The 14,508-nt window shown below is 45.9% G+C and overlaps 1 long non-coding RNA gene across 4 annotated transcripts in view; it reads right to left on the minus strand.

The window, feature by feature from the left end:
- LOC135242584 (uncharacterized) overlaps window positions 1-12,996 on the minus strand; it is a 67,825-nt gene extending 54,829 nt beyond the window's left edge. Inside the window, exons 1-4 of one of the 4 annotated variants that reach the window (XR_010326404.1) lie at window positions 12,813-12,995; window positions 11,722-11,901; window positions 10,412-10,532; window positions 8,376-8,779 (exon numbers count right to left, since the gene is read on the minus strand). This is a non-coding gene — a long non-coding RNA (uncharacterized LOC135242584). Of the gene's footprint in view, window positions 1-8,375; window positions 8,780-10,215; window positions 10,533-11,721; window positions 11,902-12,812 lie in introns of those variants that run through there. The other 3 variants (XR_010326405.1, XR_010326403.1, XR_010326402.1) reach the window with 3 other exon arrangements.
- Between the last annotated feature and the right edge of the window lie 1,512 nt (window positions 12,997-14,508).

Below are 14,508 nucleotides of genomic sequence, written 5' to 3' on the forward strand. Positions count from 1 at the left end.
TTTACAAGCACTATATATATATATAATACACACTGTAATACAGCCTGCCTTTGGAATCTTTTTGGCAGGACTTTGGAAGCTAAAACAAGGAGCCCTTCTGGTACATCCCCCACCGGTCACAGGGAAGAAGGGGTGAAAAGGCGGATCACAGCGCACGTGCTGGAAGGGTTTGTGAAGGACATCAGAAAGAGAGAATTACTAATTCATGGGTGGGTTATTAGACAAAGACAAAGCCCCTCGGCTTGGCCCGGGTTTGGCTTGCGGTGACACTGTCCACAAAGGAGAAACCGGAAAATTAAAATCAATAATTTCATTACAGTCAGATCACACACCTCTCCCACACCTGAACTTCTGATTTCATGAAAGAAAGAAAAGAGAAAAAAAAAAAAACAAGAGCTGACAATGACTCGAGGAGAGCAACCGCCCAATTTATTTACACTTCATCCCTGCACCTGTCCAGCAAAGCAGCGGCTACACTGACATTACCCTGGGGTGGGAGGTAGAGAGGGAGGTAGAGGGGGGGGGAGAAAAAATCCCCATTTCCTTCTGGGACACACAGAAATACATGTATACCTGTTTGTTCCTCAAAAAGCACACTGTGGAATGTTGTACTGTCCTGTTCCTATTCATGCTTGAACTGTTGCCAAGTTTTTAGTTTTTTTCTTTCCTCATTTTAACGACTGAACTACACAGAAGAGATTTTGCGAGTGTCGTACATTCAATGCAAACCAGGAGTAATCAGAAGAGGATTCTGGGACACCGGCTCACGCGGCATCATACCTTCGCCGAGGAGCGTGTAACTCCACACCGCGCCGCCGGTGTTTTGACAGCACCGCCAGATTCGGCAGCCGGCGCTCATAAATCCGCCGTCGCCGTAAACGTCTGAACCTTTTTAACAGGGTGTTCCCGTGCCCCACTTTCAGGAGGGCGAGCGACGGTGAAATAACTTCTGGGGACAAAATGAACTCCTCTGTCAGATCCCGTCTGATCTGCTTTCCTCAAATTCAAACTCGACAAAAAGGAAACTTTCAATAACACACACACACACACACACACAGGAGTAACACATTGAGCACTGATGCAGGCCTCAGCCAGGGCACTTACAGACTGCACCCGCCGAAGACGAAGTTCCCTGTTGTGAAATCCAAGGAAGAATCGGACGGATTATTTTTAATTTACGAGCACATTGTGTTTCACAGCACCAAAGGGCACTTGCTGTATCTACACATTTAAAAGGACACAGGTGCACATCTTCACCCCCCAAAAATCAAAGCCTAATTTGTTCACCCTTCTCTCCCGAGTTGCTGACACACACACACACACACACACACACACTGACACACACACACACACACGTGCTGGCTAAATTGATGGTGAAAGACAGAATGAAGGACCAAGCATGTTGGAAGACGTGTTAATATAACAAATGCATCTCTCTTTACACTGGGATATGTACTGTGCACAGACACTCTGTTCATCGTTGAGCAATAATCAAACCTGGAGGTCGTCTGTGTTCCCGAGGAGCGGAAAATGGCTGCGTTCTATTGTTTGGGGGGTAGCAGTGATGACGGGGGCAGTCCCCAGTTTTGGGTGGGAAGGCTGAGCGGGTTAAGAGCAGACTGTGCTCTGCTCTGTGTGGGGAAGGCTGAGCGGGTTAAGAGCAGACTGTGCTCTGCTCTGTGTGGGGCTCACTGGCCAGCAGCAGCAGCCCACTGCAGTACTGACAACAGGGCCTGGAAGCCCCCGCAGCTACAGATCAGCTCCTCCGATGCCTTCCCTCCCCTCTTATTTCTATCACCTAAAAAAAAAACCTCCTCCATTAGAAAAGCCATCATGTCAGCGGCCCCCACTGCCGATGACACCGCCACTCTTCTGCTGATTTACACCCCCCGGCTGAGGTCGGGGGGAAGGGGGAAGGGGGGGAGAGGGGGGTATCAGCGCCCGTTCAAATTGGCTCTGACCCACGCTGAACTCCTCTCACCGCGAGTGGACAAATTCACTCCGGAGGGCTCTGTTATCTGCCCAATGAGTCCCACTCCCCGGCAGATCAGGCCATTAATAAACATGACCAGACCGTTTCTTCATTTCACGTATTCAAATGAACCCCATTTCTTTTTTTCTCTTCCTTTTTTTAAACTTCAATCTGAAGCCACAATGGGAAGGAGCAGGAATACATCTTACATCAGACCTTCTCTCCCCCCCCCCCCCTCCCCGCCCCCGAAGGGAACTGGCCTCGCTGGAAAAACGGAAGCCTCGCCGGTCGCGCTCGGTGAGAAGGTCACTGGGAAAGCAAACACGCCGCTGTTCCTGGCGGGGGAAAAGCGCTCGAGCTCAGACAGGAGCCAGATAACTTTTTGTCGCGGCCTGATTTCGTTTCCTTCCACGGGCCGCGGAGAGGGGAAGAGGTCGGTTTCTGAGAAACGCAGTCCGCACGTGAGAATACGGCCGCTCTCACAGACCCAAGAGAAACACACTCGCTTGCCCATTCTTCTCAAACATAAATACCATCCCCCCCTCCCCCCCCCCCCCCTCTCTACATACGCACATGTATATTATTATGATCTAGCTGTCCTGCATGTAGTACAAGTTAACCTCTGCCCACCCCTACTGCACATGGGACTGGGGTTGTTTTATCTAAAGATTTCTAAACTCAACCAGAGAGCATCAAATTAGACGTGCATTAGACATCTCCCACTTCTTAAATCTCATTAAATCTCTACCCATTTATGACTTTTCTGTCTGTCTTTGCCGTTATGCTTGAGCATAGGTCCCAAACTGGGGTGACATAGCTCAGGAGGTAAGACCGATAGTCTGGCAGTCGGAGGGTTGCCGGTTCAAACCCCGCCCTGGGCATGTCAAAGTGTCCTTGAGCAAGACACCTAACCCCTAACTGCTCTGGCGAATGAGAGGCATCAATTGTAAAGCGCTTTGGATAAAAGCGCTATATAAATGCAGTCCATTTACCATTCACCAAGCACAAGCTTTGCGATGTAAAGCCTCATTTCTAAACGTATTTATAACACTACTGACTGCAGTAAGCAAGCAGACGAACAGAAGCTGGAGCTGTAGCCAGTACACACACTGCCCTCCTGGAGCTGAACTGGAACCCCCGAAAAAAGGAGCTCGTCCAAACGTTTTCCCTGCTTTAACAGCCGTGACATCCGCTTCGTCCCGGAGAAATCAAACTTTGGGACTCCGGGAAGATGGCAATCACGAAACAACTCACGACACACAAACAAAACCGAAGACTCCATCTACAAGTGTAGAGCGCTATCTGAGGTAAGGGGAGAAAACTGATAGAGTGAGAGTAAAGGTAGAGAGAGAAAGAGAGAGAGGGAGGGAGAAAAAAAAGAGAGAAAGAGAGAGAGAGAGAAGGAGAGAGAGAGAGAGAGAGAGAGAGAGAGAGAGCCAAGAGGGCACCATGTTGATGGGAGACCAGTAAGGAGTAAACAGGTGGAGCCAGGAGAGGATGCAGTTTACCAGCCTCTCCAAGGTCAGACCAGGGGTGTAAGGAGCAGGTTAGTATTCTGTGTGTGTGTGTGTGTGTGCGCGCATGTGTGTGTGAGAGAGAGACAGAGAGAGAGAGAGAAACGAAAAGATGGAAAGGGAAAGCTCACTCTAGCAGCCTTGAACCTCCTCCTTTCAACAAAGCAAAAGAGGAAAAAAAGGCGGGAAAATAAAACAGGAGGCTTCAGAGAGCAAAGCGATGTTGGGCACAGATTTGACAACATCCACAGAATCCTTTTTTTAAAGAGAGAATTCGGCTAAAAACTTGCAGTCAGAAGAAAAAAAAAACGATACAGAACAACCTGAAATGTAAATTTCAGACAGGTCTGCTGGAGAGAACTGACTTTTTCATTTGATTTTATTTATTTATTTACTGCGTTCGCGGAGAGAAATGAGGAGCAGTTGTCAGGTGGATGTGTGCTGCAGTATTGAGGTCTATGAAATATTTACCAAAGCAATAATGACTCCCTGGACAGAGCAAGGGAAAGGAAAAAAGAGTCAAGAATAAAAGCAGCTGCTCTGCTCCAAGAGGAAGACATGAACAAAGCAAAGGATTGAAGAGTCTCCCGCTCTCTCTCACTCTGTCACTCACACTCACACTCACTCTCTCTCGCTCACATGCGCACAGATGCACAAGCACATACACAACCGTGCATGTGTGCAGGCAAATACACAAATACGCATAGGCACAATACACAGGCAACGCATACACCAACCTACGTGCACACACACAGACATACACACAAAAATAAATGAATAAATAAACTGTCTGCAAACAAGGTGTAATATAATAATATTCAGAGCTCTAAGAGACAGATACGTTAAGGAAGAGGATCCTGGTGTAACAGCTTTAATGTACAGCCCAGTTGAGTTGTTTAAGGTAGAAGGGGAACCAAGGCAAACTGTGATCAGTTTAATACACAGACAGGCCACGACTGTTAGGGGTAGAAAAGGGAAGGACACGCTTCCGTGGGGATATTTATACGGCCTTCACAAAGCAGCCGCACAGTAGCCGACGCGGTAAACGGGATGGTCTTCTTTTTTTTGAGGGATCACTCTCTGGTTTCACAATGAAGATCGCACCCAACCAGGAGCAGGTTGTTTTTTTTTTTTTTTTCCAGTCATGGGATGGGCTGCATCTATATAGCGCTTTTATCCAAAGCGCTTTGCAATTGATGCCTCGCATTCACCAGAGCAATTAGGAGTTAGGTGTCTTGCTCAGGGACACTTCGACATGCCCAGGGTGGGGGATCGAACCGGCAACCCTCCGGCTGCCAGACAACCGCTCTTACCTCCTGAGCCAGTCATGCTTGCAGTCGTAGCGTTGGACAGGAACAGGGCAAAGTTTCCAGAGCCGAAGCAGACGTATGAATCTGTGGCGACCGAAGTCATCCATGAGGCTCGCTCCAGGGCTCTGAAATGACTGGGAATGCAGGTCACGCACACAGCTTCCTGGCTGAGTTCTCGGGTTTGGCCGGCTACCTTGAGACGGTTTGGGAACAGGTTCCCGGGCTGTTCTGTACGAGGGAAAACACTTCCCGTAGGTGACATTCCACTTGGCTGACCCACGACATGCGGTGTCACTCAAAAACAGTGAAACCACCGCCTCCTATTTCAGAGATCTGAAGAGATACTATCATTACTTTAGCAGAGACTGTGAATAAGTCATCAGTCTGTGAATGAGGAACTTTTCGATTTCTGTGTCTGTGCAAACATGTAGGCTACCGCTGTTGTTATTATTGTTATTATATCATCATCATCATCAGAGTAATAGTGTGATATTGTCTATCATCTGTAAAGAGCATATTGACCATCTGAAAAAAAATGTGATTCTGAAGTGACTGCAGTGTTCTACTATTACAAGGCTTGCAACACCCATACACTTCAGGTTTAAGGCCTATGATTTATAATTTCCCCCCTTGAACATATCTGCTCAATGCGGTGGGGGGGGGCGGGGGGACTTGGGGTATATATTGCCACCTGTGTAATCTGATTGACATTTGGCTTTCATGTTTTTATTTCACAAAGCAGCTGTTCTCTCCCAATGAATTACTCCACAGGCCCTGTGAAGTATTTCTTTTCATTAATGTGAAACACTTATTCCTCCTTTAAAAATTACAGAAACTATCTTATACTTCCTTTAGTGTGTATGTATTCACTAAATCATATACAAATTTGACTCGCACCTTACTACTTTAGCTTAACAAAAAGTCTACATATTTATTCACAACTGCTACTCAATTTACCAGCTACAGAAGACCGAAAAACAAGCTGACAGTGAATGGATTTTGTGGTAACAAATGTATTAAGCGGCATATTTCAAGCAGGATCACGCGTGTGATCCATAATTGATCAAGATGACAAACTACAAAGGCCGCTGCTTTCACGGCGACTAGCGCTCGCGCGGCTTTTGACAAACGACCAAACACGACCTTTAACGGCTGACCTACAAAAAAAAAACTGCGGTAACCAAAGTAAACCTGCCTCCGTCTAATGAAGGATGTAGAGCGACAACCGGACCGCGGGGGCAATTATCGTGATTGGATGCGATGCATTCTGAGCCGGGGAGCTAAACAGCGCTAGCCGCAGTCCCCAAGGCCCAGCTCTTTATTAGTATGCATGCGTTTTTTACAGGCCCGAGCCACAATGTCAATGCGCCCCACTTTATTTATTAGTAAATAAAGACGGATGTCGAGGAGAAGGCGGTATTGACTGACCACAGTCCGTTAAACAGAAATCAATGGCGGGGTTGGTGGAATCAGACAGGAGCATTAACTCCGTAATATAAGGTTATGAAATTAAAGGTCTATACGGCGAGGCCGCCAGTTCGGCCGCGTACGTACACACACCGCTTACTCAGCTAGGTTTCGCCTCTCGTCGAAAGACGAAGTTTTTCGGCAACAAGAGGCGAACAGAGAGGGGGGGGGGATTATAGGCGGAGGCATTGCGGTATTGACAGTATTGATCAGCTGCGTGAGCGCGTTAGCGCTTTTATTTTTAGCGGCAGGAAACCGTTAGCGGAGAGGCTTGGAGACATGGCTGGCGGGGGTTCGATCCAGCCCCCCCCCCCCCCCCACCGTACCTGTTCTTCAGTGGATGTGACAGTCCTGTCAGCACAACATCAGAACAAATGGCAGTTTCCGGGAGACCAGCAAACACTCTGTTACCACGCCCGCAGCCACGGGCTCTCAACTGGAGCCGAGCGCTGGCTCTCAAGACCAATCCTGTTCTCTGCTCCCAGTTCGCTGCAAATTTACATTCCAAACCCACATAGTAAGTTCATTATTACCTAAATATGGGTTTTATTGATTTATTTATTTATTTGATTTTTTATCAGAATAGCAGACGTGTATACATTATCGAGGCAGTATTTGCTTGGTGGCAGAAAAGCCATAAACATAATACATCATCTTAAAGTCGATATCTTTTTTTTCTCTCAGGACAATCCACGATTAATTATGTATCACGTATTACAGTCCCAGAGAATATGTGCAAAATCAAAGCAGCCCAGAGCTCACTGAGCTCCATCTGTGATTCCAGCCCCTACATGAGGCTGGCGCTGCGGAGGAGAAGACGGCTGCAGGAACATAAGGGACCAGCAGCACCATAAAGGTAGGAGATGGCCCCGGTGCAGTCCTTCATGTTTTTCGGGAAATAAAAAAAAATAAAATAACAGCAAGGACCGGCAATCCTTCTCTCGGCTTGTTTCAAGTTCGCAGAATATCGAATGCCAAAGCCACAGGAATATCCTGGAGCTAAGAGGAGTGGTGGGGAGGGGGGGGGGGGGGTTTTGGGGGGGGGAGGACAGGGCGAGAGGTGTGCGCGTAAGATCCCCCTGCTCTCACACAGAGGAGCCATGTGAACCCGCTGTCCTGTCAGGGCCACCCCCAGCCGCCATCCATATTTATAACGTTTATTATTCCAAAGTGCAGACGCGCAGTACGACACATGACAGATCATCCCCAATAACCGGCAGCCAGCCCCGGTGAGTGGAATACATTCATTTTATATATGAGTTGTGTGAGGTGGGGGCGGGGGGGGGGGGGGGGGCGGCTGGGAGCCGGGGCCTCCCACCAAAACGACCGGGAAGCAATTACGCGCGACCCGGACGCAGCCGCCAGATTGGGACGAGGAAAGAGGAGTTTAATAGTTCCACGGGCCTCAGCCAAACGGGGACTCGTGAAGGCGGTTTGCAGGGAGCAGAGCGGGCGGGGGGGGGGGGGCGTAGGGGTGGCAGGCACACTGCTGTGTACACACCAGGGACTCACAAAAAAGGTCACCTCCTCTCTCCCGGGACTCCCCTTAAATACAGTCATCCTACCCTGCACTTTCCCGAGCAAACAATCTCCCTCAACTCTTTATTAACTAAATATGAGGACTTTGACTGAGGGGGTCAGAAATTCAATATCTCCCCCCCGCCAAATATTTAAACCAAATAAAGAAATAAATAAACAGGCAAATAAATAGAGCTCCCGCGCCGCCCCGAGGAGTCAGAGTGCATTGTGGGTGTAATTTGACATCGCGGTTGTTTGGGGGGCCGGAGCTGAAAGCTATTCGAAGGCTTATTTGAAGGCCTGTCAATCAAAGCGTGGCGCTGCCGCAGCCGCGGGTTCGTCGCCGGGTGCCGCCGCGGAGACAGACACCCCTCGGCTCCGAGCAGATAAGGTGAACATCTCCGCTAATGAATATATCAAGTGCTCCTATGCCTGAGCTGCCTATCAAAGCATCTTAATGCTCTCTCAACAGCCACTTATTAAGCACGCGTCCCAAAAAAAATCTATTTAAACACGATAACCATAAATAAGGAGCGAGGTGAAGCAGCTTTGTTCTGCTTTATTCTTTGCGGCCTGATTAGGGTATAATCCCTGTCCTTGGCAATAAAGGAATTAAACTTGCTTTTAACATTTCCCTTTTTAATTCATTTTAACAGGTGCACTGCCCCCAACCCTCCCCAACTTGCACACAGAGCAGAAGAAGGGAAAATGAAACCAGTCTGTTTTTCGACCCGCAGATAGCTCAATTACCTCTGGCTGTCCTTCACGACGCAGCAGAAATTAATTTTTTGAATGCAGATAAGGTTCTGTCTCCTCCGACACTGAGGCTCCACTGCTAACGCTGGTAAAATGCTACGTTGTACACCCCTGTCCTGACGAGAGCAAGCATCTGTAAGTGCGCAAACGGCGCGTACAGAGAGGTGCGTGTGGGTCACGCGTACAGCCCTGGTCTCACATCTGAGAGGGCAGGGAATGACGGTTCCTCTGCAGGCCGGTAGCTGAAGTGGAGCAGAAAGTGGGTCAGTAGCGAACGGAAAGGAAACGGAGGACTTCAGAGCAACTTCTGAAGACTAGGCCTGGGATCCTGGGCCTCGGAGGGCAGCCCCAAGCAGCAGTGACCACATCCAGGTCACATGACCAGGGGAGAAGGTTCAGAGGACTCACTCGCGCGCGGTCCGCCCTCCCGCCACCATAAAAACGTTCAAATATTCATCCTGCACAGCTTGATCCAACTTCCCTCTCGCTGGGAACTCATTAAAACCAATACGGCCCGCCTGAGCGCATCATAGCAACAGTAACAACAACAAATCACTGAAAACAACAATTATAGTAAAAGCACTAGTACAACCGCAACTATAAACGCCCTGAATTTAACTCGCTCACACATCTGAGACAATAATGTGTAGAGGGAATTTGGACAGTGCATGTACAGTGAATTGCACAGCATTAGAATTGCATTATCCCTCTTACAAATAAGTGCATGGATTAGAAAAGGAATCGGGGAGGTCAAAGGTGTCAAATAGGCTGATTACAGGAAAAACTAAAAGCACCACCAGCTTTTAAACAGGGTCATAACAGGACAATTGATGATGGCCACTCTCAACAGAAATTAAATGATTTAAAAGACATGTGCGTCAGTTATGCGTGAATGCCTTTCATTTGAAGGTAGCCTATCTAGTTACTCAGAGTAGCTAAATAATGTTTTATATTAGGCTATAAGATTTAAAGCCAGCTCCGTATGCTTTTTAATTTTCCTTTTAGAACCTGTACAAGAGTGGATCATACCCTACACAAATACATTAACTTGCTGTATTTAGTTTATTTCCCTTACGTTTACGTGTAAATAAACGCCGCGTGAACTTAAAGTGGATCAATGTCTGTGACGCCAGGAAGGACCCCAGCGCAGAGATGTGATCCAACGCTGTGCCTGTAACCAGATCCGGTCAAGAGACTGCACCCCCTTCCCCCCCTTTGCCACAGGGTACAACAGCAAGCGAGCCCATGTACTGCACACACACTTACAGGGACATGACCCCCAGACTGAAACTTACCATTGCACCTGGCCATTTTATCTTCTTCTCCTCGCCTATTGTTAACCTGATTGACAATGATTTCAAAATGCTTGCTCACCCCTGCGGAACAATGTATACCCTTCAACAAATCGCCCCTCTCGCCGACATTCCAAGCACTTTAGTGGAACACAAAGGAAGACAATCCATCACTCAGTCAATCAGTCACACACACACACACACACACACACACACAGTCGTTCACTCACTCATTTACTCAATCAATCCACCAAGCGGTCATTAGAGGATGGAGTTATACCTTCTGGTGAGCAATCCCAAAAAAAGGAAAAAGGAAAACAACCCACATTATTACATCCCTTAGCTGTAAAGAGTTTTAATGCCACTTTAAAAGTGAAGTCCCATTGAGATAGCATTTCTGTTAGCTTTATGAAGTGATCAGAATATGAAGCACCCTGGTAGAACAGGACTGTACAGGGTCAGAGAAGTCTGACACTACACAGGTCTGGAAGGTGCACGGTACAGCACGCAGGATTGTGTTTTGGGAGTTTTTTTATACAGTGCGGGCAGGTCTGCATCAACTGTGTAAAATCAGCAAGTTACCTTCGGAGGGGGCCAGGAGAAGAACTTGTAAAAGCTCCAGGAGGCATCTGGCACAGGAACAGCCGTGAGCGACTCCACTCCTCCAGCCGACACCGTGCACCCAGGCGTGGCCCCTGCATCCCTGTAAACACACCCCATCGGGCTGCTTGTAAATTCACATCCAGTTTTTTCAGAGCGGCTAATCTGGCAAAGATGCAGGAAAAGCGCAGAAAAGGAGCACTCGCAGACACACTCGAGCTAATTTGTGAGCCAGCGTAATAGACCGAGCACAGTAAATAAATCCACCGTGTGCACATGGCTTCCAGTATTTCCAGCTATTTATCTGGGCACGGGCGGGACTGCTGACAGGGAAGACGGACAGCCAGTAACTCACAGGAGGCTAATGAATTGGGCTGATTTCACTGTTTCAAATGCAGCCAACAAATCGCATAAAGTGGAAGACATATGGTGATCAAACACAGGTCACAGAATCGCTAAACTGTAAGCTCTGATTTAAATGTACCTTACGTAACTCTTTGTGATAATGGTTATATATTCTGAAAAACAGTAAAACATAGTGAAAACGACAATGGTATCTATATTTAATTAAAAAAAGAAGTTTGGCATACGATACACCCTTTTTGTTTATGTTTTCCTCTATTTAGTAAGACCTTCAGTTTAAGGCACAATTTGGATCATTGGACAGTTGACTGCACTGGCTGTAAATATGAATAATTCAAAGTTTGTATAATCATCCATTTGGAAGCATATTAAAAGGTCCAAACATTTATCCATAGTTACATTGATTAAAAGGCAGACAAAAAAAGCTGCTAGAATAGAGTGTGTTCAGTGCTTGATGTAACAAGATTGTATATCACAGGTAGGTTCCAGATACATGACACCGCCTGAAATTTGCATTTAAAACAAAACATCATCTACCCCAAAGGGAATGACTAACATTAAAGACTCAAAATCTGAGAGTATGGCAAAAATTGCACCGTGGCCAAAATTCCTGACACGTGTGCTCAACAATATGTGCTTAGTCTAATTAACCTGCACCATCAAAGCTGGATATTTGATTAAATACATACACCCAGTGGCTTGCATAAACATAGCCTATATTACATAAACCATCTATTCATCCATCCATTATCTATACCCGCTTATCATGGGCAGGGTCGCGCGGGGTGCTGGAGCCTATACCAACGTGCATTGGGCGTGAGGCATAAATACATAAACCATATATGAGCAAACAAATAGGCCTAATGCTAGTTGTACCATAGCTCACTTTTACCAGAACCATCCCTCCCCCCCAAACACAATCTACTCACTAAACACAGTCCTGGGGCCCAGGGTGAAGACTGAGATGTTTGCCATGGCCTTTTGTCTGAGAACTAATGGATACTGTCGAAAAGGCAAACTGATCACTGTCTTCTGTAATTCGTTCAGGCTGACGCGCAGGCGGCAAGAACTTCCCTCTCTCTCTCTCTCTCGTGGCCATCCCTCAAAGCCTGACGAAAAAGAAAATATACCAGAATCGCAGACCTCTCCCATTTGCAACCAATCACAGCTATTCACTATGAAGAAGAAAAAAGATAGCAATTTACACTGAATATGCCTTCAGGCTGACAGATTTAGCTGAAAAATTAAAGCTGGCAAAAAAAAAAAAAGTGCATTCGTTATGATGCGAAAGGGGATGTTAAATAAGCTGGGTGTTTATGCCACACCCGAGTTAGATAATTAGAACATATTTATGAGCAACAAAGGAAACTTTTGACCAGAGAGTCACAATTTAGAATGGCCTTGGTCATAAAAATAAAATAAAAAACTACCCACAAGGTCTGTATTATAGCTGACTAACACAGGAGAGCTATGAATGTGTACTGGATCAGTATGCTGGGATTAAGGTAGAGTGTAATGGTAAGATAAAGGTAAGCAGTATAAGCGCAGCACTGAAAAATTATTCAGTCAAATAATTATCAAGTAGAATAAATGCCATTCATTTTTTAGGCTATATGCATCTCTCTCTGCTTTCAACATTATCAAAGTGAGATGCAAGGTTTAAAACAAAGTGCCACCATGAATTCACACAAAATACTTAAATCAAAGACATTCCGATATTAAAGTTGCATCAATTCGGTTTGTGTCGAAAGCAACTTAGTCAGCGAGGTTAGGAGAGATTGAGCAGCACACGTGCAAGCCAACACCACCAGTAATACTTAGCAGCATCAATGCTGCTGCATCTAGACTGGAATCAGAAACCGTCTGTCTGGAGAATCAGTATGCGTCAGAATGGTGACTAATGTTTGCTGTCTGGGTAGCTAGCAAGTCAGTTTGTCATCAACACTTCTATCACATTTCCAATGTCAAAAACGTCTGGCTAGCTAGATACTTTGATTTCTTCTTTCGGATAAATTCATACCATTTCATCTGTTTGAACCGTGGCGGCGTTATTCGGCTGTGAAACCTATACTGACAGCACAGCAGCCAGCTAACTTAGTTCATTTGACGTCATAAACTGTGTTTTCGATAGCCAATGCCAAAACATCCGGTTGTGAGCAGTAGAAACATCTTGTTGGCTTTCAGGATTAAAAAATAAAAAATAAAATCAGAACAACAATTTCTTAATATTGTGTTATTTATGTTATTTGGTTGTTTTATTTATAATAACATATAATAATACTATAAAAAGGATTATTTTGGATGTAATGGATGTTTAATGGTCGCCAAATCTCCTGGTTGATGACGTCAGTAAGGTCAAAGGACAACAAAGACGAAGAATCACAACACGGCCATGGTCGACTGACTGTCTCCTATTCAAGTGGATGTTAGGCCTGAGAAAGTCTGGGACAGTAGAATAAATGTGAACAGAGAGTTTTTATGCATCAGTATGAGATTTCTGTCCCTGGGAAAAGCGCTCAACAAACATTAAAGTTAAGGTTAAAGATCTGTGAGAAAAAAAAATCCTTAACCACATTACTTGCAAACAACAAAAGAAATATATGTGGGATTAAAATAAAAGACAAAGTGAGCAAGATCACATCTTCAATGTATCACATCGTTTGATAGCATTACTAGAAGTTTGTCTGAGATACAAACTTCTAGTCTGGCTATCATCAACAGGTGACAGCCCTGTTTTTCCTATTGTTCATTATGCTCAGTAACACGACCATCAGTCAGAGCAGAGAAAAAATAAAACGGTGCAAGGGAAAGTGGAGATTTCAAACAATGGGAATTTTATTGTTCACCTCTTTAAAAAGATTCAGAAATGTATTCAATATTGCACTTGGTACATGCATAATAAATAATTTAAGAAGCTAAATCAAATAAAGAAGCGTATGATGTGGCGTGGTTAACATGACAGTAGTTTCAACGTTTGCAGATGGCGTCAAAGCAAATTTTACTTTATTTGCTTTTACCAGGGGAAAATACATGAGTTTGATGTTATTACAGCTCATGTACAAAGTGTCTACAGCGGTTCAATAAAAAAGGAAATCTGCTTCCCGTGGAATTGTACTTAAATTATATTTCACAGTTGCTGAATTGTGTGCATTACACTGAGAAGGGGTATGAAAAATTAGTGTTGCTCTTGAGTGTTACACTCAGCTTCCTCTTTTTGGCTTTTAATGGCCCCTTACACGAGACTGCACTGTCACCATAAATCTGTCGCACACGGTGGCAGGGCACGTGACCTCTGACCTGGAAGTACAGGGGAGCTTTACTGCACGGCCACCATACTTCTCTCTGCAGCTCAGGGGCCAACCGGACCCCCCCAGCCACACATTATTAAAAAGAAACTGTTCTTCCCTGACCCCCCCCTACCCCCACTCAACCCCACACACACCGCGACCCCAACACCCCCATGGGGTTCCTAATCGGGCGGTTATGGATGTGGCTGGGCTGTGCGAATGGCCAGGGGACAGCTAGCTGTTGCTACAATTTGCGGTTATATATTTTGTCTGGGCCACTTAATGCCCCAGCCACTCTGCGGCTAAGTGCTATATTTCAGCATCATCTGCCCCAGTCTGCAGCGCTTTACACAAGGAGGACAGTATTAACATATAACATTCCAATATATCTTCCACACTTCAAATCAGGGCCTGATAATAGCATCTGTT

This window comes from Anguilla rostrata, chromosome 16 (genome assembly GCF_018555375.3).
Source record: "Anguilla rostrata isolate EN2019 chromosome 16, ASM1855537v3, whole genome shotgun sequence".
NCBI classification, from domain to species: Eukaryota; Metazoa; Chordata; class Actinopteri; order Anguilliformes; family Anguillidae; genus Anguilla; species Anguilla rostrata.